Source organism: Geotrypetes seraphini, chromosome 4 (genome assembly GCF_902459505.1).
Source record: "Geotrypetes seraphini chromosome 4, aGeoSer1.1, whole genome shotgun sequence".
Taxonomy (NCBI): Eukaryota; Metazoa; Chordata; class Amphibia; order Gymnophiona; family Dermophiidae; genus Geotrypetes; species Geotrypetes seraphini.
Window position 1 is genome coordinate 208439185 of NC_047087.1, and position 25068 is coordinate 208464252.

The window sequence follows — 25068 nt, forward strand, 5'->3', positions numbered from 1 at the left end:
GCAAGCTAAGGCAATGTGGATCTGTGGTAGCCGGCAGAGAGGTGCCCCGCAGAAGGTCATCCAATAATGGAATGATTGGCTGTGAAGCAGGAAATGCGCTTACCTTCCATGTCAGAAGAGCTGGGTCTGTGGAATACACTCTCCAAGTGCTGATGCACACTCTGGGGCAGTGGCCGGTTCTCACTGACGCTGCTTGGAAGGAGTCCCCTGACTTGGTGCACAGGCGCTTGCCACCATCATCCAAAATAAACACTGGGCGGGATTTTTTCTAGATCACCAACTAATGCTGGCTCCCCAGCCTTCGAGGACGCAGAAGAGGCAAGGCCTGAATCTCCTGCCCCCTCCAATAGCACACAGTGGCCCCAGGTACTTGGACGTTCCTGCACCGGCAATTTGGCACGATCCAAACATGTATTCAACAGATTATGTTTATTAGAAGCTTCCATAGGGGCTAAGGAGTCCTTCCCAACCAATTTTAAGCAAATCGAGTTTTGAGGCAGAATTTAAGCTTTGAAAAAAAAAAAGATCAATAAAAATCCAAGATAGCCATCACCAGCGAATTCGCGCCCAAAACAGCTAAAATACACAAATTTCAAATCTAAAAAATAGCAGAAATCAAGGCAGATCTAATATGGCAGCTCTGGCCTCTGATTTGAGGGCTGATATGGCTGAGTTGGGCACCCACATTGACGAGGCTGAGCAGTGCATGGAGGAGCACGCAGAACATCTTGCCTCACATGATAAGCAACTTACAGACTCTCTTTAAAAAAAAAAATGTTCTTGAGATAGTTGCAAATTTAGAAAATAGAAGATGGAGACACAGACTAAGGATCTGTGGAGTTCCTGATAACTCAAAATTGTGTGGGGATAGTACAGAGAATTGCTTCTCATATTCTTTTGTTGGTGAAGTCTGATGTCTCTTCTCAGCAGGTGAACACTGACAGGGCTCACTGAGCTCTGGGAATAGCTCGGTCAAACATTGCTAAGAACATCATTGTTTCAATAATTATTTTCAGAAGGAGGCTATGTACATAGCAGCACAGAATCAAGAAACAACTGCTATGAGATTTCGATATTAGTGGATCTCTCTCCCATAACTTCTAATATAATTAGACAGGTTTTTTTATTTAAATATACTGTATTTTTATTAAACAACACAAATCTTAACACATTAAACAAATGAATCCATATTGCACTTTCAGTTACTAAAATCTGTATAATCCCACAATACAGTGGAAGAAAACCTGGAGCTTGTACTCAGTCCATTCACAAGCCTTTTCTGATGAAAATAAAGCTGTTCCACATTAGTCTGTGTATATTATTTCATTTCTCCAGTATTCTGCAATGTTCCAACAAGCAAATATTGATTCTTAGACAAAGCTGTTATAATGCCTTCTCACTCCAATTCAGACTGGCACCATGTTTCGCTATTACAGCATATTCAGGAGCTGAAACTGTGGCAGGTTTTCAATTTCTTTACTGCTTCATTTCATTATAGATTAGCAACTGCACAGGTTCACAAGCCCACTCTCCCCTCAGACAGGACCATAATGAAATGAAGCAGTAAAAAAGTTGAAAACCTGCCACAGTTTCAGCTCCTTCTCATTGGTCATATAGTTTGGAGCAATACCATATGCAACTTTGTAACAAAGACAACCCAGCTTAAACAAAACACTGGAAGCCAATGCAACTCACGGTAGAAAGGAGTCACATGATCATATTTCCTTAGACCATAAATTAATTTGACCCCCTTATTTTGAATCAGTTTAAGCCTAGCCATCTCTTTCTAGACACTGTTACAATAGTCGAGAAGACTTAGAAGTAACGACTGAACTAAAAGTTTAAAGGACAGAAACTCAAAATATGATTTTATGGTACGCAGCTTCCACAATGTATAATAACTCTTTTGCACCACAGCATCTACTTTGTTTTTCATGGTCAAGTGTTGATCTAACACAACTCTCAATATTGTAATCGTAGGATTGATCTTATAGAGCAGTGGTTCCCAACCCTGTCCTGGAGGACCACCAGGCCAATCGGGTTTTCAGGCTAGCCCCAATGAATATGCATGAAAGAGATTTGCATATAATGGAAGTGACAGGCATGCAAATCTGCTCCATGCATATTCATTAGGGCTAGCCTGAAAACCCGATTGGCCTGGTGGTCCTCCAGGACATGGTTGGGAACCACTGCTATAGAGTGTTGAGTCTATAGTAATTGATGGTTCATGTAAAATTCTAGGTGGAGATGCAACAAAGAATTTGATCTTATCATGATTTAATTTGAATTTAAATTCTTGCATCCATGATTCCATCAGTTTCAGTATAGACTCAAGTTATTTGGGTAATAAGAGATATAGCTGCATTACAAGGAATGATGATTGTAATGTCATCGGCATAACTAAATAGTCTAGAGCCCAGTTTGTTCAAATGAAACTCCAGAGAAGATAAACATTAAATAATGTGGGGGAGAGTGGGGAACCTTGAGGGACCCCGCAAGAGTTTTTCCAAGCTACGGAAAGCTGATTGTTAGACTTAATCTGATAGAGTCTCAATCCAAGGAACCCTTTGAACCACGAGAGAACATTACCTTGCAACCCTAGGGCATCTAGGCAGGCCAGTAACGGTGCGATCCACCAAGTCAAAGGCACTACTCAGATCAAACTGAAGAACCAATGCACTACTACCCTTGCTCAACAGACCATTTAGATGATCTAACATTGTAGCTATCACTGTTTTTGTACTATAATAAGTTCTGAACCAGACTGAGAATCACAGAGCAAGGAATGTTGCTCAAGATATTTCATCAACTGAATTTGGAGCAAACCCTCCATAATCTTTACAAAAAAAGGGGATCAATGCCACAGGTCTATAGTTGGCTGGTAGTGAAATAGATTCATTCTTATTCTTAATTATTGGAGTAATAATTATATTACCCTCCTCTTGTGGAAATTTTCATACCTTCAAAGAATCAAATAGCCAATCCAATAATTTTAATTTAAAGTTTAACGGTGCCGCTGTCATAAGATCTGAAGGGCAGGGATCTAATATACAATATGATTTAGCGTATCATAAGAACATAAGAATTGCCGCTGCTGGGTCAGATCAGTGGTCCATCGTGCCCAGCAGTCCATTCCCGCGGCAGCCATTAGGTCAAAGACCATTGCCCTAACTGAGACTAGCCTTACCTGCGGATGTTCCGGCTTAGCAGGAACTTGTCTAATTTTGTCTTGAATCCCTGGAGGGTGTTTTCCTCTATAATAGCTTCCGGAAGAGCATTCCACTTTTCTACCACTCTCTGGATGAAGAACTTCCTTATGTTTGTACGGAATCTATCCTCTTTTAACTTTAGAGAGTGCCTTCTCGTTTTCCCTACCTTGGAGAGGATGAACAACCTGTCTCTATCTACTAAGTCTATTCCCTTCATTATTTTGAATGTTTCGATCATGTTCCCTCTCGGCCTCCTCACTAACCTCTCACTATACGGCAACTCCTCCAGCCCCTTAACCATTTTAGTCGCTCTTCTCTGGACCCTTTCGAGTAGTACTGTGTCCTTCTTCATGTACGGTGACCAGTGATGGATGCAGTATTCCAGGTGGGGGGCATACCATGGCCCGGTACAGAGGCATGATAAGAGGCATGATAACCTTCTCCGATCTGTTCGTGATCCCTTTCTTAATCATTCCTAGCATTCTGTTCGTCCTTTTCGCAGCCGCCATGCATTGCGCGGACGGCTTCATTGACTTCTCGACCAATACTCCCAAGTCTCTTTTCTGGGGAGTCTCTCCGAGTACAGCACCAGACATCCTGTATTTGTGTATAAGATTTTTGTTACCGACATGCATCACATTACATTTATCCATGTTAAACCTCATTTGCCATGTCGCAGCCCATTTCTCGACCGTGTTTATATCACGTTGCAGGTCTTCGCAATCCTTCTACATCTTTACTACTCTGAATAGCTTCGTATCGTCCGCAAATTTAATCACCTCGCTCGTTGTACCATTTTCCAGGTCGTTTATAAATATGTTGAAAAGCACGGGTCCAAGCACCGAACCCTGCGGCACTCCACTCGTGATGCTTTTCCAGTCCAAGTATTGTCCATTTACCCCTACTCTCTGTTTCCTATCTGCCAACCAGTTTTTAATCCATGTGAGTATGTCACCCTCAATTCCATGGCTCGCAATTTTTCAAAGTAGTCGTTCATGCAAGACCTTGTCGAATGCCTTCTGAAAATCCAGACCGGCTCGCCCTTGTCTATCTGCCTGTTTACTCCCTCGAAGAAGTGCAGCAAGTTTGAAGAAGTGCAGCAAGATTCTTGCTTTAGCCGTGCTGGCTGGTCCTCATCAGATTGTGTCCATCAAGATGATCAATGATGCAGTCCTTTATCAGTGCCTCTACCATCTTTCCCAGTACTAAGGTCAGACTCACCGGTCTGTAGTTTCCTGGATCTCCCCTCAAACCTTTCTTGAAGATCGGCATAACATTCGCCACTTTCCAGTATTCCAGAATCCTTCCTGTTTTGATCGACAGATTGACTATTAGTTGAAGCAGTTCAGCTATAGCCCCTTTCAGTTCCTTGATTACCCTCAGATGGATGCCATCCGGTTCCAGGGATTTATCTACAGAATAGTTTAGAAAAATCCTCCCATCTGGGTCTTCAAATGAAGACCAATACAAATCTGTATGAACCTCAATTTCAGTCATATTTAAATGAGATTCAAAATTTCCCAGACAAGGTAAACAAGAAGATCTCAGGTTTAAGACTTTGGAACTGAAGAAATTTGTTAAATCATTTGAAGTAGGATTGCATATTTTGAGTCACATTAAATACTTTATTAACTAGTTGAAATAATTTCTTTACATCAATGCTTGTAGTACCGACTTTTGCTGAGTAGTAGGCTTTTCGTTTCTCCCTTAATAGTTTCTTATAATTTCTAACTTCTTTCTTCCAATGTTACTGTCATATGTACAACTACCTCCCCTCGGGGAGACAGTCATATGTATGCGGTCGGTGTCAGGAGCTGAAAAGCCTGAAGAAGGAAGTCAAGCGACTAGAGAACAAGATACAGGAGCTAGAAGGACTTTACACCACAGAGGACCCAATCAAGACAGCTGAGGATTTCATGAATGAGAGACACATTAAGGAGGAAGTCAGGGAACTTGAGAAATTCATTGAGGAAGCCTACAGGAGGAGGGTGGAAGAGAACGAACTTCAGGTGAAAGATGAAGTTATACCAACATCAATATGGAAGGGAGAACTAGAAACAGAAGACCCTGAAGAAGACGCCCACAGAGGAACACTGCAGGAGGAGGAGGAAATGGCTAGTAGATGCCCAGAAGAAGAAGCAGGGAAGCACACCGAGGACATAGAAGAAGCAGCAGCAGCAAAGCACTCCAAGGACATTGACCTGAGATCGAAGCGAAAATTGAAGAGGGGAAAGTCTGTGATCCTAGTGGGAGACTCAATTCTGAGGCATGTGGACAGCCACAAAACAGGAGGGAGAGAGGATCGACTAGTGACCTGCCTCCCAGGAGCAAGAACAAAGGACATCGTTGACAAAATTGGAAAGATCCTGGAAGGAGCGGAAACGGAAGAGACTGCAGTAATGATCCACATCGGGACAAATGATGTAGGCAAGAGAGACTACAGAAGAAGTGCGCTGATAGAACAGTACAAGATTTTGGGAAGGAAGATGAAGATGAGAACTCAGAAAATAGCGTTCTCAGAGATCCTACCGGTACCGAGGGCAGCCAGGAGGAACTACAATCAATAAATGCATAAATGATGAGATGGTGTGAGGAAGAGGGGTTCCACTTTGTGAGGAACTGGACAACGTTCTGGAGCAAGAGCAAGCTTTACAGGAGAGATGGACTGCACCTGAGCACAGCGGGAACTAGACTACTAGCAAACAACATCAGGAGAGGAATAGAGCAGGCTTTAAACTAAGAAGAAGGGGAAAGCCAACAGTCGACCAAGCGTCGATGATTCGGAAGAAAGTATCCCGCGAAGATACTAAGGGGGAAAAAGGCTGGGAAGAAACAAAGGGCAAATTACAGGAGTTGACTAATCCAGAAGAGGAGATTAGGAAGATTGTAGCACAAGAGAAGAAACTAAAGATCGAAGCACAGGGAAAGAAAATAAAGACAAGAAAATACCAGGATCTAAATTGCATATATACCAATGCAAGGAGCCTAAGGAACAAAATGGGGGAACTAGAAGTCATGGTCAAAGCAGAGGACATAGACATCATTGGGGTCTCTGAAACATGGTGGAATGAAGATAAAAAATGGGATACAGTACTGCCGGGGTACAAGCTCTATCACCAGGACAGGTCAGGACAGAAAGGATGTGGAATAGTCCTTTACATAAAAGAAAGTATACCCTTGACCAGAGTGGACACAGCAGAAACGACCAACGAACTGGAATCACTATGGGTTAAAATACCTGGAAGGAAAGGGTCTGAGATAAAGATGGGCCTATACTATTGTTCACCTGGACAAACCGAAGATGTCGATGAAGAAATGAAAGCCGAGATGAAGAGAGAATGCAAAAGCAGTAACACGGTTATTATGGGAGACTTCAACTATCCCGAGATAGACTGGAGTCTTGGAAGCTCAAAATGCGCTAGGGAGAGAGGATTCCTTGAGGTTACACAGGATTGCTTCATGGAGCAGCTTGTCAGAGAACCGACGAGAGGGAATGCCACTCTGAATCTAATCCTAAGTGGGTTAGGAGGACCTGCAAAGGAAGTGAAAGTAGTGAGACCGTTGGGAAACAGCGATCATAATGTGATCAAGTTCAAGGTTGAAGTAGGAATACCGAAGGGAAAGAGAACCATAGTGACAACTTTCAACTTCAAGAAAGGAAACTGCGAAGCGATGAGGAGAATGTTAAGGAAAAAACTTAGGAACACCTCCAAGAAATGGCAGACGGTAGAGCAAACCTGGCCTTTTTTCAAGGACATGGTGAGCGAGGCGCAAAATCTGTATATCCCCAGATTCAGAAAGGGGTGCAAAAAGAGTCGAGCAAAAGACCCGGCCTGGATAACTAAAGAAGTGAAGGAAGCGATAGGCGATAAGAAGACTTCATTCAGGAAATGGAAAAAGGACAAAACTAAAGAGAACTGGAAAGACCACAGGAAGTATCAAAAAGAATGTCATCTTGCGGTCAGAAAAGCCAAAAGAAAGTATGAAGAGAGACTATCCAGGGAAGCACGAAATTTCAAACCGCCTTATAAGTTAAAGGGAAGCAGCCGACTAGGGAGGAGGTGGGACCGCTGGATGACGGAGACAGGAAGGGAGTAGTGAAGGAGGAGAAAGAAATGGCAGTAAGACTTAACATGTTCTTTTCGTCTGTATTTACAAAAAAGGACACATCCAACATACCAGAACCTGAGCAAATCTTCAAAGGAGACCAAGCAGAAAAATTAACATCCATGGAAGTAAGCCTTGAAGACGTACGCAGGCAGATAGAAAAATTAAAAACTGACGGAATTCCCCCAAGAGTTCTGTAAGAACTAAAGGAGGAAATAGCGGAAATACTGCAGCAAATTTGCAATATACCCCTGAAAACAGGCGTGATCCCAGAGGATTGGAAGATAGCCAATGTTACGCCCATCTTTAAAAAGGGGTCAAGAGGTGACCTGGGAAACTACAGACAGGTGAGTCTGACCTCAGTTTCGGGGAAGATGATGGAAGCACTGATGAAAGACAACATCGATGAGCATTTTAAAAGAAATAAAACTTCTGATAACCAGCCAACATGGATTCTGCAAGAGGAGATCGTGCCTAACGAACTTATTGCACTTCTTCGAAGAAATTAACAAATGGATGGACAAAGGAGCCCCCATAGACATCGTATATCTAGATTTCCAAAAAGCCTTTAACAAGGTACCCCATGAATGCCTACTTCGGAAACTGAAGAACCGTGGGGTGGAAGGAGACGTACACAGATGGATCAGGAATTGGTTGGCGGGTAGGAGTAAAGGGCCACTACTCGGACTGGAGGAGGGTAACGAGTGGGGTCCCGCAGGGCTCGGTGCTCGGGCCGCTGCTATTTAATATATTCATAAATGATCTAGAAGCAGGGACTAAGTGTGAGATAATAAAATTTGCAGACGACACCAAACTATTTAGTGGAGCTCGGACTAAAGAGGACTGCGAAGAATTGCAAAGGGACTTGAACAAACTAGGGGAATGGGCGACGAGATGGCAGATGAAGTTCAAAGTTGAGAAATGTAAAGTATTACATGTGGGAAACAGAAACCTGAGGTACAACTATACGATGGAAAAAGGGATAGAGGGGTATAGATAGAGAATAACTGCATAGGTCTTGGACCTGTTGGGCCGCTGCGTGAGCGGACTGCTGGGCACGATGGACCTCAGGTCTGACCCAGCGGAGGCACTTCTTATGTATTCTATTGAGGGTACAGGAAATAATTCCAGATTTTGTTTGGTCAGTAAGTCCTGTACTTTAAAATTCTCTTGTAATATAATGGCAATACTGCCACCTCGTTTGTCCTTTCGACTAAGAGGAACAATTTTACCAGAAGTAAATCATTAATGACAGGATCATCATTAGCAATAAGCCAGGTTTTGGAAATAAATGCACAAGTTAAATTTTGATCTGTGATCCAATTCTTAATAATTTGAGCTTTACCTCTAATTGACCGTGTGTTAACATAAGCGCAGTTGATACTAGTTAACTCCTTTAGTGAGGAAACTTTAGAATTATTAATAGTAATTGCTCTCAGTACACGCTCTCTTTTAGGGAAAATCTTAGAATACCTAAAAGAGGTTGTGTGAATTTTTATAGGAAGTAGAAAGGACTCTCCATAATTGGGTAAAATAGAAATCTCCTGTTGCTCAGAGTAAGCAGATTGTGTGGCAAGTTATCTATCAACAATAACTCTAAGGGTAGAGTATTAACATTCTTGAGTCTATTTAAAAAATAGTAATAGTAAAATAATTAACAAAATACATTTTGAATAGTATAGAAACTTAATGGAGTTTAAAATAGAATTTAAAACTAGTGTGAATCCAATCCAGTTACATAGCTATAACTGACTAAAAACCTATCTGATATAGAAAAACGATTTGAGGTAGTAAATTTAGACTGAAAAATTTAAATTTATTAGCAGATATAAACTCATAGATTAGAACAAACCTGACTTTAAAAAGCTATATAGTTTGTTATAAGCAACGTCAAGAATAGTTTAGATACAATGAACTACAGCACTGCCTTCCTGCCTTTAACCTACCCACCCCTGTGATGTCACAGGGGGGACAGAGTTTCAGTGGTGATCCAGAGACAGGCAACGCTGGAAAGGAGGCATTTAAAATAGCAAACCTCTGGAAAGATTAAAAGAGAAATTGTCATAGAGAAGATGTTACTGTAATATGTTGGGAAAGCAGGTTGAGAGTCCGCAACCACTGAGAAGCCAGCGACCACTGAGAGATCCATATGTGAAGTTTGGCAAAAGGAGTCATGTGAACTGTAGAAACAATGTGACCTAGAAGAACCATCATGTGTCTCACTGAGAGTGAGTTAAGGCGAATCACTTGAAGGCAAAGTTGGATCAAACTGTCTTGACGCTGTTGAGGAAGAAACACCCTGAGTTGAACAGTATCTAGGAGGGCTCCGATAAATTGAAGTGTCTGAGAAGGCTGCAGTTGAGATTTGGGGAAATTGATTTTGAATCTCAAATTTTGTAGGAATAATATAGTCTGTTGTGTTGCTATGAAAGCACCCTAAGACGAAGAATCCTTAATGAGACAATTGTCTAGATCTGGAAAGACTTGAAAACCATGAGTCCGCAAGGCTGTTGCCACCACCACCACCAGGCACTTGATGAAAACTCTGGGAGAGGTTGTGAGACCAAAGGGCAGAACCTTGTATTGATAGTGGTGATTTGCCACCTGAAATCTGAGGAACTTTTGAGAGGCTGGGTGAATGGGAATGAAAGTATAAGCTTCCTTGAGATCCAGAGAGCATAACCAATCGTTGTGATCCAACAGGGGATACAGCGATGTTAGAGACACATTCAAAACTTTTCTGTGACAAGAAATTTGTTGAGAGCTTTGAGGTCCTGTCTTCTTCGGAACAAGGAAATATCGGGAATAAAACCCCTTGTTCTGCTGGTCCAAAGGAACCTTCTCGATGGCATTGAGAATGAGCAGAGATTCGACTTCCTGCAGAAGAAGAGAGGACTGTAGAGGGTTGGAAGGAAACTCTCTTGGAGGATGATCTGGAGGAATGGTGAGAAAATGAAGAGAATTACCTTTTCGAATGATATTTAGAACCCAGAGGTCAGAGGAAATGAATTGCCAACGATGATAGTAATATTGTAAACAACCTCCAATGGGGAGAGGAAGAGGCAGAGTTAGATTGATTGAAATTATGTTCTTGAGTAATCGGTCAAAAGACTGATTAGATTTGGGAGGAGCAGAGGTCTGAGATTTTTGAGGACGCTGCTGTCGCTGTTTTTTCTGCTGCGGCCTGGAAGGTGGAAGAGGTTTTGCTGTATAATGCCTCTGATAGGAAGAAGAGGGTTTGAAAGGTCTAGACCAGTGGTTCCCAAACCTGTCCTGGGGGACCCCCAGCCAGTCAGGTTTTCCAGATATCCCTAATGAATATGCATGAGAGAGATCTCATGCATATTCATTAGGGATATCTGGAAAACCTGACTGGCTGGGGGTCCCCCAGGACAGGTTTGGGAACCACTGGTCTAGACGTAGATAACTTAGGCTTAGGTTTAAGCAATGAATCCCAAGCCTTTTCATGTGCTGAGAGCTTTAGAGTTGCGTTCTCAATAGTGTCCCCAAAAAGCTCATCTCCGATACTGGAGATTAGCAACCATGTCTGCTATCCTGAGCCATGTCAGCCTTCTCATGGCCACAGATATTGACAAAACTCAAGAGGACAGCTCAAAAGCATCGTAAGCAGATTGTACCTTATGCTTTGTGTACCATATGAGTTGAGTGAGAGTGCTAAACATATGCTGAAACTCTGACTTCTGAAGGGATGGAAGATACTTATAGTAAGTAGTAAAGCATCTGTTTCACCCAGTACTTGAGATAACAAGTAAAATAAAAGTTATAGTGGATGACTCTGTTGGCTAGCATGGAATTTTGGTAGAGACGTCTACTAAATCTATCCATCATTCGACCTTCTCGTTCTGAAGGAACTGTGGCGTAGTTCTTAGAATGAACAGATTTTTTGAGAGTGGATTCAACCACCAGAGATTGATATGAAAGCTGAGGCTTATCAAAACCAGGAATGGGAATGATTTTGTATTGAGAATCCAGCTTTCTAGGAGCAACCGGACAGAAAAAGGAAACTACCAATTTTTACAGAGAGTTTCCTTCAAGATTCCATGTAAAGGACGTTTAAGAAGCTCCTTAAGAGGATGTTTAGAGTCCATAGTCTCTATAAATTCCTCCGAATACTTGGAATCTGCTTCCAACTTAACAGCCATGTCTTTACTCATTTGCCTGATAAAGCGAGTAAATGAGACCGGCTTGGAAGGAGATGGCTCCCTGTGAGAAGTGGTGCAAGGAGAATGCGCTGCAGGAGAATCGTAAGCATCTGTAGTTGAAGGGGAGACATCATGGGTAGAATCAAGATGAAGATCTGAATCCACAGGAAATGAAGGAGAGCGGTACCGGCGCTTGGCTCGGTACCAATCCAATGCAGTAGGCAATGCAGATTGTTTGGGCTTGTCTGATCATTTGGGAGAGATATGCCTTGACTTAGAAGAGTGCTTGCTAGATTTACCGGAATGTAGTTGTAGAGAAGAATGACGTGAATAACTAGAGCAATGCCCAGAAGAATGATGCCTCTTAAGCCGATGCCTCAGAGAAGGGTGTCTTGAAGAATGATGCCTAGATGCATGACTCGATGATGATGATCAGTGCTGAGAATGACGTGGTACCAATGAAGCAGTGGTGGTACCTGCATCTCGCATGGGGCAACACTCAGGCTGGGCCGGTACTGGAGGAGCCGACATGGGGGTAACTAGTTGAAACATATCCCCAAACGCCAATTGAAAAAGAGCATCAAGTTTCTCCTTGAAAGCATGCACCAATACCTGTGGCTTGGGCGCCATCTCTTGGTGCCGCGACTCTCTCTGTAGAGGATGACACATACGAGGATGAACCCCTTGAAGTTGAAGTGAGTTGCATCAATGGTCTCTGTTTGGCTGGCATGACTAGACTCAATGCCTTGGATGCCTGAGACAACGTCTGGGAAGCTGGTGACTTCTTAGATGGCTTACCTGAAAAGAGCTATAGCTTGCGACACCAGCATGGAAGAGGTGATGACTTTGATGTCGATGGTTTAGACGGTGTCGGTGGTACCTGTGATCCCTCCATGGTACCAAAAAGTAAAAGGCAGCTTTTAATACAACGTGTCTGAAGCATCGAACAATGCGTGCAAGACTCAATGCAGTGGTCTAGGCCAAGGCACTTAATGCAAAACTTATGCGGTTCTGTTAAATAAATTGTAGGCTGGCATCTGCTGCACTTTTAGAAGCTGGTCAACAGACGGGACATGGGAGAGAAAACTGCCTCAGCCAAATCGAAAGCTGAAAGTGAGGCAAAAATGAAGGCCCTGGTGTTAGAGAAAACTATCGTAAGAAAAAAATAAAAGAAAGTAATGAATTTTTTTTAACGTTTTATTGAGAATAATAGAAAAGAAGAATAAAAGTTAATAACGTGCGAGAGGGAAGGCAAAAGAAAAACGGAGACCGTTTCACACACGATTTCGTAGGTCCGTGGAAAACTGAGAACCGCGTGCCTACGTCGGGCGGGAAGGAACTCGCACACGCGTGGTGCGGTCAGTCGTGAACTTTCTAAAGTTCTTAAAGTGCACAAACACTTTAGCAGCTGTCCGTACCGGGGTTTCGTGGATGACATCACCCACATGTGAGAATATGCTGCCTGCTTGTCCTGGGATAAGGTAAGGTATTATGCTTGAAGATAAAATTACATCAGAAAGTCACACAAACATTCATTTTTCTAGTCAGAACGGTGCTGGTTAGACATTTATACAACAATTCTTCTACACAACTGTATAAATTTACATGTTTACATTCATTAACCTGCAAAGTTTCTCGTACAAAAACTGTATTTCTACATTTGTGCATCTGGATAATATTTTCATGTTTTATATCCATTTGTTCTTTTATATTTTTCTTTATGAATCCATTCCCTTTCATCTTCCTATTCTCTCCTGTTACGTTAATAGCCTGCTTGTCTCTCTCAAACCTGCTTCTTTCATTTGCAATTTATCCATTTTTCCTGGAGTGTCTTTCCCTTTACTAGATGAGTGATTCCTCCTGCAGTCTTCTCCTGAAGTCCCTCCTCCTAGTTTTCTTCATGGCATCAACTATCCAATTTTTCCTGTTTTCCTCTCCCCTCCAGATTCACCCTACTCTCCCCTATTTGGCTGTTCCTTCTACCTGCTTAGCTTCTTCATCTGGCCCAAATGAGTTCTTCTTCCTACAAACTTTGTGGAATTATATGGAGCAGAGGTCTCAAACTCGCAGCCCCCCAGAGACTATTTTCGGCCCGCGGTCTGTCCTCTCCACTTCACAAGTTTTCCGATTGTGAAGTGGAGAGGACAATCGTGTACAGATCACGAACATTTGACTGCTGTAATTGACTTGCATCTCTCTGGAGCAAATGTTGGCAGCAGCCGCCTGGTGGCACTGTGCCTCTCCCAGTCTCAGTTTCCCTCCACCCCCTTTGGCTTGCGTCTCTAGTCTGCAATGAATTTCAGCACACAGCCGCTGGGTTGCACTGTGCATCTCGCAGTCTCAGCCTCCCTCCACCCCCTCTCAGCCTGGATCCGGAGCGTATGGCTCACTCTGCCCTGCAGCTCGCCCACAAGCACTGGAACCGAGCAACGAGGCATCCCAGGTTGTGGCGGTGGTTGCAGAGTAGGGCTGTAAGCCTTTGTCAAGTACGTGCAAAATGTGGTGTTTCTTCACATAGGCTTTGGTAATTGCAATTGCCTGTCACACAGAAATTTTTTTTGACCCCCCTATGATTTCTCCTGTGGTTCCACTTGTCATTTTTGTTTCTCTGTCATGTCAGCTTCCTAACAGTTCTATTCTGGTCATCCAATATCTTCCTTTCATTCCTCAATTTATTGTGTTTCACTTTTTTATTATTTGCCACGCATACTTATTTCATCATTTCTCTTCATCTTCCCACATATGACATATACATTTGTTTCCATCAAGACACTCCAGTATCCTACATTCACTACCCACTTATCATGGCTCCCACACGCTGCACACACTTACATATTTTCATTTGTCTAGACAAGCACAAGATGCTTATAATAATCATTCTTTTATTCCATGAACATAACACATCCGTTGCCATATGTTCACATATTCAACAATTCCTTTTATTTCACTATCCATATTCTTTTGACTGATTTATATGCACCTTCTTCTTAAGTCATTTCATTTATGTTTTTCCCAGACACGTTCTTTCTTCAGGAGCTGTCATTCATTTCACTTTTCCCGTTCATTTATCCAAGCACGATTAGTCCTATCCTTTGGGTTCTGTTTTGTGTGTTCTTTCTTGCCTTACATTCTGCTTGATTTTCATTAATAGTAACCTCAGTGTACTGTATGAACTTTTTTCTAAGCATATCTTCAGTGTACTATAGTCTCAGTATGTTAGAAAACCCAAATGCAGCTGAACCTAGGGCAGATTTCACAACAGACTTTTAGAAAGGAGAATTGAGAAGGAACTCTAACCTCATGCAAGCGCTTTCCTGCATCTGTACGCGATTATGAAGTGGAGTGGAGAGGACAATCGTGTACAGACAAATGAAAGTGCTTGCGTGATGTCGTTAGAGCAGTGAGGTGGGCAACGTTCTAGAACGCGAGTTTGCTTACTAACCACTGGCGCAATGGTTGGAGGCAATGATTGGAAGCAGTGCAGCTTGTTTTATTTTATTTATTTATTCAATTTTCTATACCATTCTCCCAGGGTAGCTCAATGGTTTCTCCCAGGGTAGCTCAACGGTTTACATTCATTTGTGCATGTGTCTGGTGCTGGAGCAGGTGAGAGCTGTTGATACTTTGATAGTTTTTCACTTTCTGCATGTTGCACTGCTTTCAGCCGTATATAGTTGAAATCAGAAGCAATTTTATGGGATCCTACAAGGCACATTATTACAAGATCCTATGTGTTGTGCCTTCAGCAGTTTCCTTCGCCTCACATACAGCTATAGGCATTAGTATTTCCACAGCTATGAAAGTAAGATAGGACTAAACTGAAAAAAACTCCCACGGAGGCAAATTGAAATAAAGCATTTTGTATCATAAAACTCCTGAGTCCAGGGACTGACTCCACTTGGTGTTCTTTGTGGATGTTCCTGCTTCTTTTGTGGAAACATGGTATTTTGCTTCTGATTTTGGGGTTGCTGCTTGTACAGAGCACCCCTTCAGTGGCTTTGTAGATTGTCCCTTTTTCCATCAAACAATCCAATATTGTGCTCTAGGGAGGCCTGCCTTGCAAATTCTGCCATCTATCACTAATTGAGTTATGAGTTAATAATACGGCTACCAAGCCATTGTTTTGTATTGAAGCCATTAGCAGTGCTAGAAGTTGCAATTCCATTTTCTGATTGGATGGTTTGTTTTGAATGCTGGGACGTACCATATTTGTTGTATGTGTTCTGTGCGACCATACCAGTGTTAAAGTATTGATATTTATACGTGTGTTCGTGTTCTTACAGACATGTCTTTTTCTAAGCCAGGCTGCAGCAACAAACGATCAATTGAAGATGAAAGTAGAATTTTCAACAAGAAATGGGAGTTACAGTACTTTTGTTGTGAGAGTGGTAATCATGTGTTATGTCTTATTTGTAAACAGTAGTGCTGCCCTATTCAGAAAAAAAAAAAAATTTGATTCGATTCAGCCTATTGAATCTATTTTTTCGATTTGATTTTCCTGCCCAATTGGGTGATTTTTTTCAAACATCTTGGTGGGTTTATTTTATAGCCTCTTCACCCGTTTTATAGCCTCTTCACCTCCTTTGCCCTCTCCTACCCACACTAGTCCTGTGGTGTAAACAAAATGAACAAACAAAAAAGACTTTTTCTCTCTCTGTAAATCCTAGCTCACGTTCTCAGTTTAACACCAGCTCTGGAAGGATACACATTTCAAATCTGACATATTGTAATCACAAAACAGAAAATAAAATTATTTTTCCTACCTTTTGTTGTCTGGTCATTTTTCAAATCATGTTGGTCCCAGGCTCTGGTTGTCTTCTGATCAGGCTCTCCTTCTTTCCTCTTTCTCTGTGCTATCCATCCATCTTCCATCTCTGTCCTCCCCTTCTGTTTCCCTTTCCTCCCCCGGAGGTCTGGCATCTTTCCTTTTTTTCATCTCCATCCCCCCGCAGCTGCAGCAATGGACCCCACCATCCACAGCTCCACCATCTCTCCGTTTCTCAACTACCCTTTCTTCCAGCATCTCTCCTCTGTGTCCCTGTCCCTATTCTCCTCTCCAGTAGTGTCCCCCTTGTGTCCTTGTTCCTATGCTCCCTCCATGCTCAGCATCTTATCTCTGTTTCATGTCTCTCTCCATATCCAGCTTCTTCTTTCTCTCTTCCTTACCTCCTGTATACCCTTCCCCAGGTACAGGCTTTCTCCTACTATCTCTCCTGCCATCCTGCACTCTGCCCACTTACTTTGGAAAAAGTATATGTCCCTCTTGTACCATTCCCCTTGTGGTCTTGCATTTCTCCCTCCCTCTCTCCATTAGTCTAGCACCTCTCCATCCTCTGCTTTCCTCCCCCTCTTTTTGGTTTGGTCTCTCTCTTCCCTTCACTTCACCCCAGGTCTGGCATCTCCCCTCCCCTCTCTTACTCCTTCCTCCTCCTCCCTCTGCACAGGCCTGCCTCCCCACCACGAAGGCCTGCTCCCACGCCACAAAGGCCTGCTTCCCTCCCCCCACAAGCCTGCATGTTCCCCCAGCTTCCCCGCTTTTACCTTAAGCTAATACGGCAGCCTGCAGGATCGCTGGTGCTATAGCGATCCCTGCAGCTGCCGTCATCCTCAGCAGCATGTTTCCTCTGCCGCAATCCTGATTCTGATGTCAGAAGAGGGGCGAAACCGTAGCAGAAAGAACATTCCGTTGAGGATGGTGGCAGCTGCAGGGATCGCTATAGCACCAGCGATCCTGCAGGCTGCCATATTAGCTTAAGTTAAGAGCAGGGAAGCTGGGGAACATGCAGGCCTTTCCAACTGACCCTCCCCCTCAAGCAGGAGCGGCAGCGGACGGCCAGCAAGAGGCAGCGCTGCTGCTCCTACTTTAGGAAGGCATGGGGGGAAGGGTCAGTCATTGAATTGGGAGGCTGATTTTTTTAAAAAATTGAATCGATTCGAATCGCGAATCGGGCAGCACTAGTAAACAGTCCTTAGCTGCCCCAAAGGAGTACAATTTAAGACATAATTTTCAGACTGTTCGTGGGGAGAAGTATGAATCTGTGCAAGGGAAGCTATGGGAGGATAAACTTATGAAACTGAAAGCTGATTTAAGTACTCAACAAAATATATTTCAGAGAGTTAATAAACAGAAAACAGGTAATGTGAAAGTAAGCTACATCTTATAAAAAATGATTGCAGAAAATTCCAAGCCTTTAACCAATGGTTTATTTTTAAAAGACTGCTTACTCAAGACAGTAGAGTGTATTTGCCCTGAAAAGTTGAATGTGTTTAAAGAATTCAGTCTTTCGCCAAACACAGTTGCTAGTAGAATCGATGAACTAGCTTCAGATATAAAAGAGCAACTGGTTCAGAAAGCAGCAAGATTCCTTTATTTTTCACATGCAATTGACGAGAGCAGACTTAACTGATGTTGCACAGCTATCCGTTTTTATTTGCGGCGTAGATGAGAACCTTACAATAACAGAGGAACTCCTCCAGCTAATACCAATGCTGGTACTACGAAAGCTGATGACATTTTTAACAAAATTAAAGTAATGTTTGAGGAGGAAAATTGTCTTGGTTGAAGCTAGCATCATTGGTTACTGATGGTGCACCTGCCATGGCAAGTGCTAAAAACGGTGTTGTAGGAAAGATAAGAGAAAAACTTATTGATGAAGGGTCAGTTATTCAATTTGTACATTTCCATTGCATCATATATCAAGGTGCACTTTGTGGCCGTGCTTTAAAAGTTGACAACATTTTTGTAGTAAAAATTATTAACTAAATTTGCTCAAAAAGCTTGCACCACAGACAGTTCAACACTTTTCTACAAGAAATTGGCTGTGAGCATAGTGAAATTCTATATCACTCTCAAATAAGATGGCTTAACTGTGGAAGAGTATTCAAACAATTTTGGGATTTGAGAGATGAAATAAAGATGTTCCTTGAAAGTAAAAATCAAGATGTCTCACTCTTTGATGATACAAAATTGTTACGTGATCTGGCATTCAGCACAGACATAACTGGCTACTAGAATGATTTGAATATCAAACTGCAAGGCCAAAATAAGTTGGTCACTGATATGATTGGCAATATTAATGCATTTGTGTGCAAACTACAGCTTTGGGAAGTTCAGCTTAAAGCAGGAAATCTTGCTCACTTCCCAACTTTGAAGTCTGCAATTATGGCAGAAGTGGAAATTAATTTTGCTGAGTTTTCTACAAAAATTAGTGTGTTAAAAGGAAGACTTCAACAGGCAATTTGAATGCTTCAGGAATATGGAAAACATCTTTAACATATTCATGTCACCATTTTCTTGTAGTGTTGATGATGCACCTGAAGAACTTCAACTAGAATTAATAGATTTTCAGTATGATTCTCTGCTAAAATAAAAATTTAATAGTTGCAGTCTTACAGAATTCTATCAGTGTGTTTCAAAGGACAAATATAAAACCATTCACAACCTAGCTGCACGGGTTCTGTCTATGTTCGGAAGCACATATTCATGCGAACAATTATTTTCAAAAATGAACCAAGTGAAATCTCTTCAAAGGAACAAGTTAAGTGACGCCCATTTGTTTTCAGTTTTGAAAGTTGCATGTTCCAAGGATATCGATCCTGATATTGATAACTTGGTGGCAGAGAAGCGTGCCCAAGTTTCTAGTCAGAAAAGGTAACATGTGTACTGCACTCAGTATTTAAAATACCAATGCTTTGCCCACCACATTTGCAATTTTTGAATTCACCAAAGATTCTAACTGTTATAATCTTTTGTTATGGCAAAGGAAAGATGTTATAGGAAAGATTTATAAACTATAAAGAGTTTACCTCATGCAAAGTAGTAATTGCTTTAATAAGACATTAACTATTTTTTTCTGCGGCCTTCTAAGTACCTACAAATGCAAAATGTGGCCCTGCAAAGGATTTGAGTTTGGGACCACTGATATGGAGGAACTGGAATTGCCATGGTGAAAACTATATCGTAAAATTAAGATGAATTAAGACAAAGCACAGTTACTTACCGTAACAGGTGTTATCCAGGGACAGCAGGCATATATTCTCACATGTGGGTGACGTCATCTACGGAGCCCCGCGCGGACAGCTTTTCAAGCAAACTTGATTGAAGTTTCAAGTTTGCACACTGCGCCACGCATGTGCTAGCCTTCCTGCCCACTAGAGGGCGCATCCCCACCTCGTGGTCCTCAGTTCCATATCAAGCAAAGAAGCCATCCCCAGGGAGGAGGGCGGGTTGTGAGAATATATGCCTGCTGTCCCTGGATAACACCTGTTACGGTAAGTAACTGTGCTTTATCCCAGGACAAGCAGGCATGATATTCTCACAAGTGGGTGACCTCCAAGCCAACCAAAAAAGGGCAGGTGGGAGGATGGCAATTTAGGAAAACAGATTACGTAACACCGACTGGCCAAACCGGCCGTCGCTTCTGGACAAAGTATCCAGACAGTAGTGGGAGGTGAACGTATGAACCGAAGACCAAGTGGCAGCTTTACATATGTCCTCCACAGGAGTAGACCGGAGGAAAGCAACAGAAGCTGCCATCGCCCTGACCTTATGCCCCGTGACTCGACCATGGAGCGTGAGACCAGCCTGAGCGTAGCAAAAGGAAATGCAAGCAGCCAACCAGTTGGACAAGGTGCGCTTGGAAACAGGATGTCCCAACCGATTAGGATCGAAGGACAAAAACAATTGAGGAACCTTCCGATGAGACTTGGTACGTTGGAGATAAAAGGCCAACCCCCTCTTACAGTCAAGCGTGTGAAGCGCCGCCTCACCTGGATGAGAGTGGGGCTTCGGGAAGAACACCGGAAGGACAATAGACTGATTGAGGTGGAAATCAGACACAACTTTAGGCAGAAATTTTGGATGGGTGCGAAGAACCACCTTGTCATGATGAAAGACCGTAAAAGGTGGATCCGCAACCAAAGCCTGCAGCTCGCTAACCCGACGAGCGGATGTGAGCGCAATCAAAAAGACCACTTTCCAAGTGAGAAACTTAAGATGAGATTTGTCGATAGGCTCAAAGGGAGGCTTCATCAGTTGAGCTAAGACCACATTAAGATCCCAAACTACAGGAGGAGGCTTCAGAGGAGGATGGACATTCACAAGACCCCTCATGAAACGAGTTATGAGAGGATGAAGAGAGAGAGAACGACCCTCGAGATGCCGATGGAACGCGGCAATGGCACTGAGATGCACCCGAATGGAAGTCGTCTTCAGTCCAGATTTAGACAGATGCAATAAATATTCCAGCACCGAAGACACGGGAACCGAACTCGGGTCCAGATGATTCGAGGAACACCAGGATGAAAATCTGGTCCACTTCTGGGCATAACAAAGCCGAGTCGAGACCTTGCGCGAGGCCTCCAAAATCTCCTTCACCGCCTGAGAAACAGGAATCGAAGTCAGGGGGAGAGGAACCAAGTGGTCAGGTGTAAAGACTGAAGATTGGGATGTAACAGCGAACCTCGACTCTGAGATAGCAGAGAGGGAAAGACAGGCAGAAGCAGAGGTTCCCTGACACTGAGCTGAAGAAGCAGGGAGAACCAGTGCTGTCTGGGCCAACGACGCGCAATGAGAATCATAGTGGCTCTGGTCGATTTGAGATGTACCAGCGTTCTCAAGATCAGAGGAAAAGGAGGGAACGCATAAAGGAACCTCCCCCCCCAGTCGAGCAGAAAGGCATCTGCCTCGAGACGGTCCCGGGAGTACATCCGAGAACAGTAGAGGGGTAGTTTGCGAGTCTCCGGGGAGGCAAACAGATCCACCTGGGGAGTCCCCCAGCGGTCGAAGACCTCGCGTAGAACCCGAGAGTTCAGTGACCACTCGTGCGGCTGGAGAAGACGACTGAGTTTGTCTGCCAGACAGTTTTGCTCTCCCTGAATATAAACCGCACGCAGGAATATGTTCTGGGAGACCGCCCATTCCCAAAGGCGCAGAGCCTCCTGACACAGAGGCCAAGAGCCCGTTCCCCCTTGTTTGTTGACATAGTACATCGCCACCTGGTTGTCGGTCCGCACGAGCACCACTTGATCGTGCAGCAGGTGGACGAAAGCTCGCGCAGCCAGAAAGATGGCACGAAGCTCCAACACATTGATGTGACAAAGACGGTTCTCGGCCGACCACAGACCCTGCGTCCGCAGACCGTCGAGATGTGCTCCCCACGCGTACTCCGAGGAGTCCGTGGTCAGAACTTTGCGATGTGGAGGGACGAGAAAGAGCAAACCCCCTGAAAGACTGGAAGAGTCGGTCCACCAACGGAGCGAGCGTCTCAAAGAAGGAGTCACTGCTATCGGAGAAGAGACTGGGTCGCGATCCTGTCGCCATTGAGAGGCCAGCGTCCACTGCGGAAGCCTCAAATGCAAGCGAGCGAAGGGAGTGACGTGGACCGTAGATGCCATGTGGCCCAGAAGGATCATCATACGCTGAGCCGACACCACGGACAGTTTCAACACTTGTCGACCTAACCGAAGCAAGGCCTCCCTCCGAGGAGGGGGGAGGAAAGAGCGGAGGCGAACCGTGTCCAGCACGGCGTCGAAAAACTGTAGAGACTGAGCCGGGCACAACTGAGACTTGGGGAAGTTCACTTCGAACCCTAGGCGCTGAAGTAAGATGATAGACTGTTGGGTCGCTAAGATAACCCCCTCCCTGGTCGGGGCCTTGATCAGCCAATCGTCCAGGTAGGGAAAGACCTGCAGCCCCCGAGAGCGCAGGGCTGCCGCGACTACCACCATACACTTGGTGAACACCCGAGGGGACGACGCCAGACCAAAGGGAAGGACCCGATACTGAAGGTGCAACTCTCCCACTTGGAACCGTAAGAACCTGCGATAAGCAGGATGCACCGGAACATGGGTATATGCTTCCTTTAAGTCCAGGGAGCACATCCAATCCCCTTCCTCCAACAGGGGGTACAAAACCGGCAGCGATAACATACGGAACTTCTCCCGGACTAGGAACTTGTTGAGCTTCCGGAGGTCCAAAATGGGGCGCAAATCCCCGGTCTTTTTCGGGACCAGGAAGTAACGGGAGTAAAACCCCCGACCTCGCTGGTCTGGAGGGACCGGCTCCACGGCCCGTAGGTTCAACAAGGCCCTGGCCTCGACCAGGAGAAGGGGCAACTGGCTCCGATTGGACGGGCAAGCGCTGGGTGGCCTGTCCGGAGGCTGTGATAAGAAGTTTAGTGAATAGCCCTCGGAGACGGTCCGGAGCACCCATGCGTCGGATGTAATCTTGGTCCAAGCCCGGAAAAAGGACCTGAGCCGACCCCCGATGGGGAGGGGGTCCATCGATATCGCGGAGGGGGCCCGCCCCCAACTGCAGATCCCGTCAAAAAGACGGTGCGGGCTTGGACGCTCCCTGCGCTGGGGGTTTAGACTGACCTCCCCTACTCTGCTGGGGCGGATGACGGGGCGGAGGTCTCGAGAAGGCCGGCGTAGATTTTTGCGGATATCTCCTCGGGGCCTGCCGAAAAGGTTTTGGCGGCGGGGCCTTAGGCTTGGGGCGGACCAGGGAGGCCAAAGAACGCTCCTGCTCCGACAGACGTTTGGTCGCCGCCTCCAGGGAGTCGTCGAACAGCTCAGACCCCACACAGGGCAAGTTCGCCAAACGCTCCTGCAGGTTGGAGTCCATCTCAAGGGTACGGAGCCACGCCAGCCGGCGCATAGCCACCGCGCAGGCCGATACCCTTGAGGCGAGCTCAAAGGCGTCGTACACAGCGTGGAATAGGTACAAGCGCAATTGCGACAGCTGTGACATAAAAGAGGCGAACTTCTCCCTATGGGAATCAGGTATGACCTCTCTAAAAGACGGGAGATCCTTGACCATGGTATGCAAGAAGGACGAATAGGAAAATGCATAATTTAAGACCCTGGTCGCCATCTGAGAGTTAGCGTAGAGGCGGCGACCAAACTTGTCAAGGGTCCGTCCTTCCCTCCCCGGTGGGACCGCAGCAGACACCCTGGTAGGTTGAGACTTCTTAAGCGCCGACTCCACTAGGAGCGATTGGTGGGAGAGTTGCGCCTTCTCGAACCCCTTAGGAGGGAGAGTCCGGTATTTCGACTCCATCTTGGACGGCACCACCGCGACTGTAAGAGGGGTCTCCAAATTTCTCAGTAAGGTCTGATGAAGTACCTTATTCAGCGGAAGACGAGGGGATTCCCGAGGGGGAGCAGGAAGATCCTGCTCTTCCAAGAACTCCTTGGTATAGTGGGAGCCCGCTAACAAGTCCACTCCCAAAGCCCCCGCCATATCCTGCACAAACCGGGAGAATGACGAAGGTCTGGCAGGCGGAGACGGAGACCGCGACTTCCCCCCCGAGCCAAAAGGGGAGGCCTCGCGGGAATACCTCGGCTCTCGACCGGACCCCGATCCCCATGAGGCCCGCTCCCGGGACCTCGAGGGGGTTGGGGACCGATCATGTCTGAGAGAAGCCTCGGGGGAACCCCCCGGGGTACGAGGAATCGAGGCCCGTCCCTTCCGCCTCGGCGAGGAGGCACGGGAGCCGTCCCCGACCGGGGAGCGGAAAAGGCCGGGTTTATCCAGTCGGAGCTCCGAGACCTGTAAGGTCTCGCCCCCGAGCGGCGACGAACGAACACGTCTCCGAGGCGAGGCGCGAGATCGCTTCGCCTTCCTCGGACGGCGCCCCGTCCGAGGCCTGCCCGAAGGCGAGGTGCCTCTCGAGGACCTCGAAGAAGAAGAGGACGAGAGTCTCCGCACCCGGCGCAATTTCTCACGGGGCCGCACGCTACGCTCAGGTAGTCCCCCCGATGCCGGGTCCGAGGGCAAAGCCGAGGGCGAGGCAGTGCGAACCTCGGGGGCCGAAGCGCCCGAGGCTGAGGTCGCCAACTGCGGGGAAGCCGAGACCGAAGCAGTCGAGGTCGAAGCCTGCTGCAGGTGCTCAATAGCCCCGGACAACTCCGAGGCGATCAAAGCCCAGAGTAAGTCCTGGAAGGCCGGGTTCGTCATCCCAGGTGGTAACACCTGTCGATGCTCCGCAGAGGGCGACCTCGGTCTCGAGTATTCCCTCGGGCGATCGATTTTGATACCTTGGGCTGGGCGGAGGCAGACCCTCCCGCCGTCGAGGAGCCCGAGGATGGCTTCTTAGTCGAACCTGGAGTTGAGGAAGGAAGTGGAGACTTACCCGAGGTCGGCTTGGACGAGGCAACCTGCTTCGGCGGGGCCGAAGGTCGAGGCGAAGCCGAGGGGCCCGAGGCCAAGGTCGAGGCCGAAGCCGAGGCCGAACTCGAGGCCATCCCGGCCGGGGAATCAACATCGAAAAGGTCCGCCATATGGGCCCTGCGTCAGTTAAGAGCCCTCTTCTGAAAGGTAGCACACCGGGCACAAGATTCTGTCGGGTGCTGAGGGCCCAAGCACCGCAAACAGCACCGGTGAGGGTCAGTAATGGATAAAAGTCGGTCACACCGACTACACTTTTTGAATCCCGTTACAGGCCGGGACATGGGCCCAACAAGCGGCCGGGAACAGACGAGGTCCCTCGGCCGTGGCTACCGGGAGCCCCCGGAGCGACGGAGAAAAAATAAACACTTTTTTTTTTTTTTTTTTAAAGAAAACAACAAAACGCAGCGACCGCGTC

General features: G+C 45.6%; 1 protein-coding gene across 4 annotated transcripts in view; it reads right to left on the bottom strand.

Annotated features, from left to right (window-relative positions):
• The window catches only part of WAPL (WAPL cohesin release factor), a 315421-nt gene that overhangs the window by 132990 nt on the left and 157363 nt on the right, over window positions 1-25068 (bottom strand). The gene's annotated exons all lie outside the window — the stretch shown is intronic.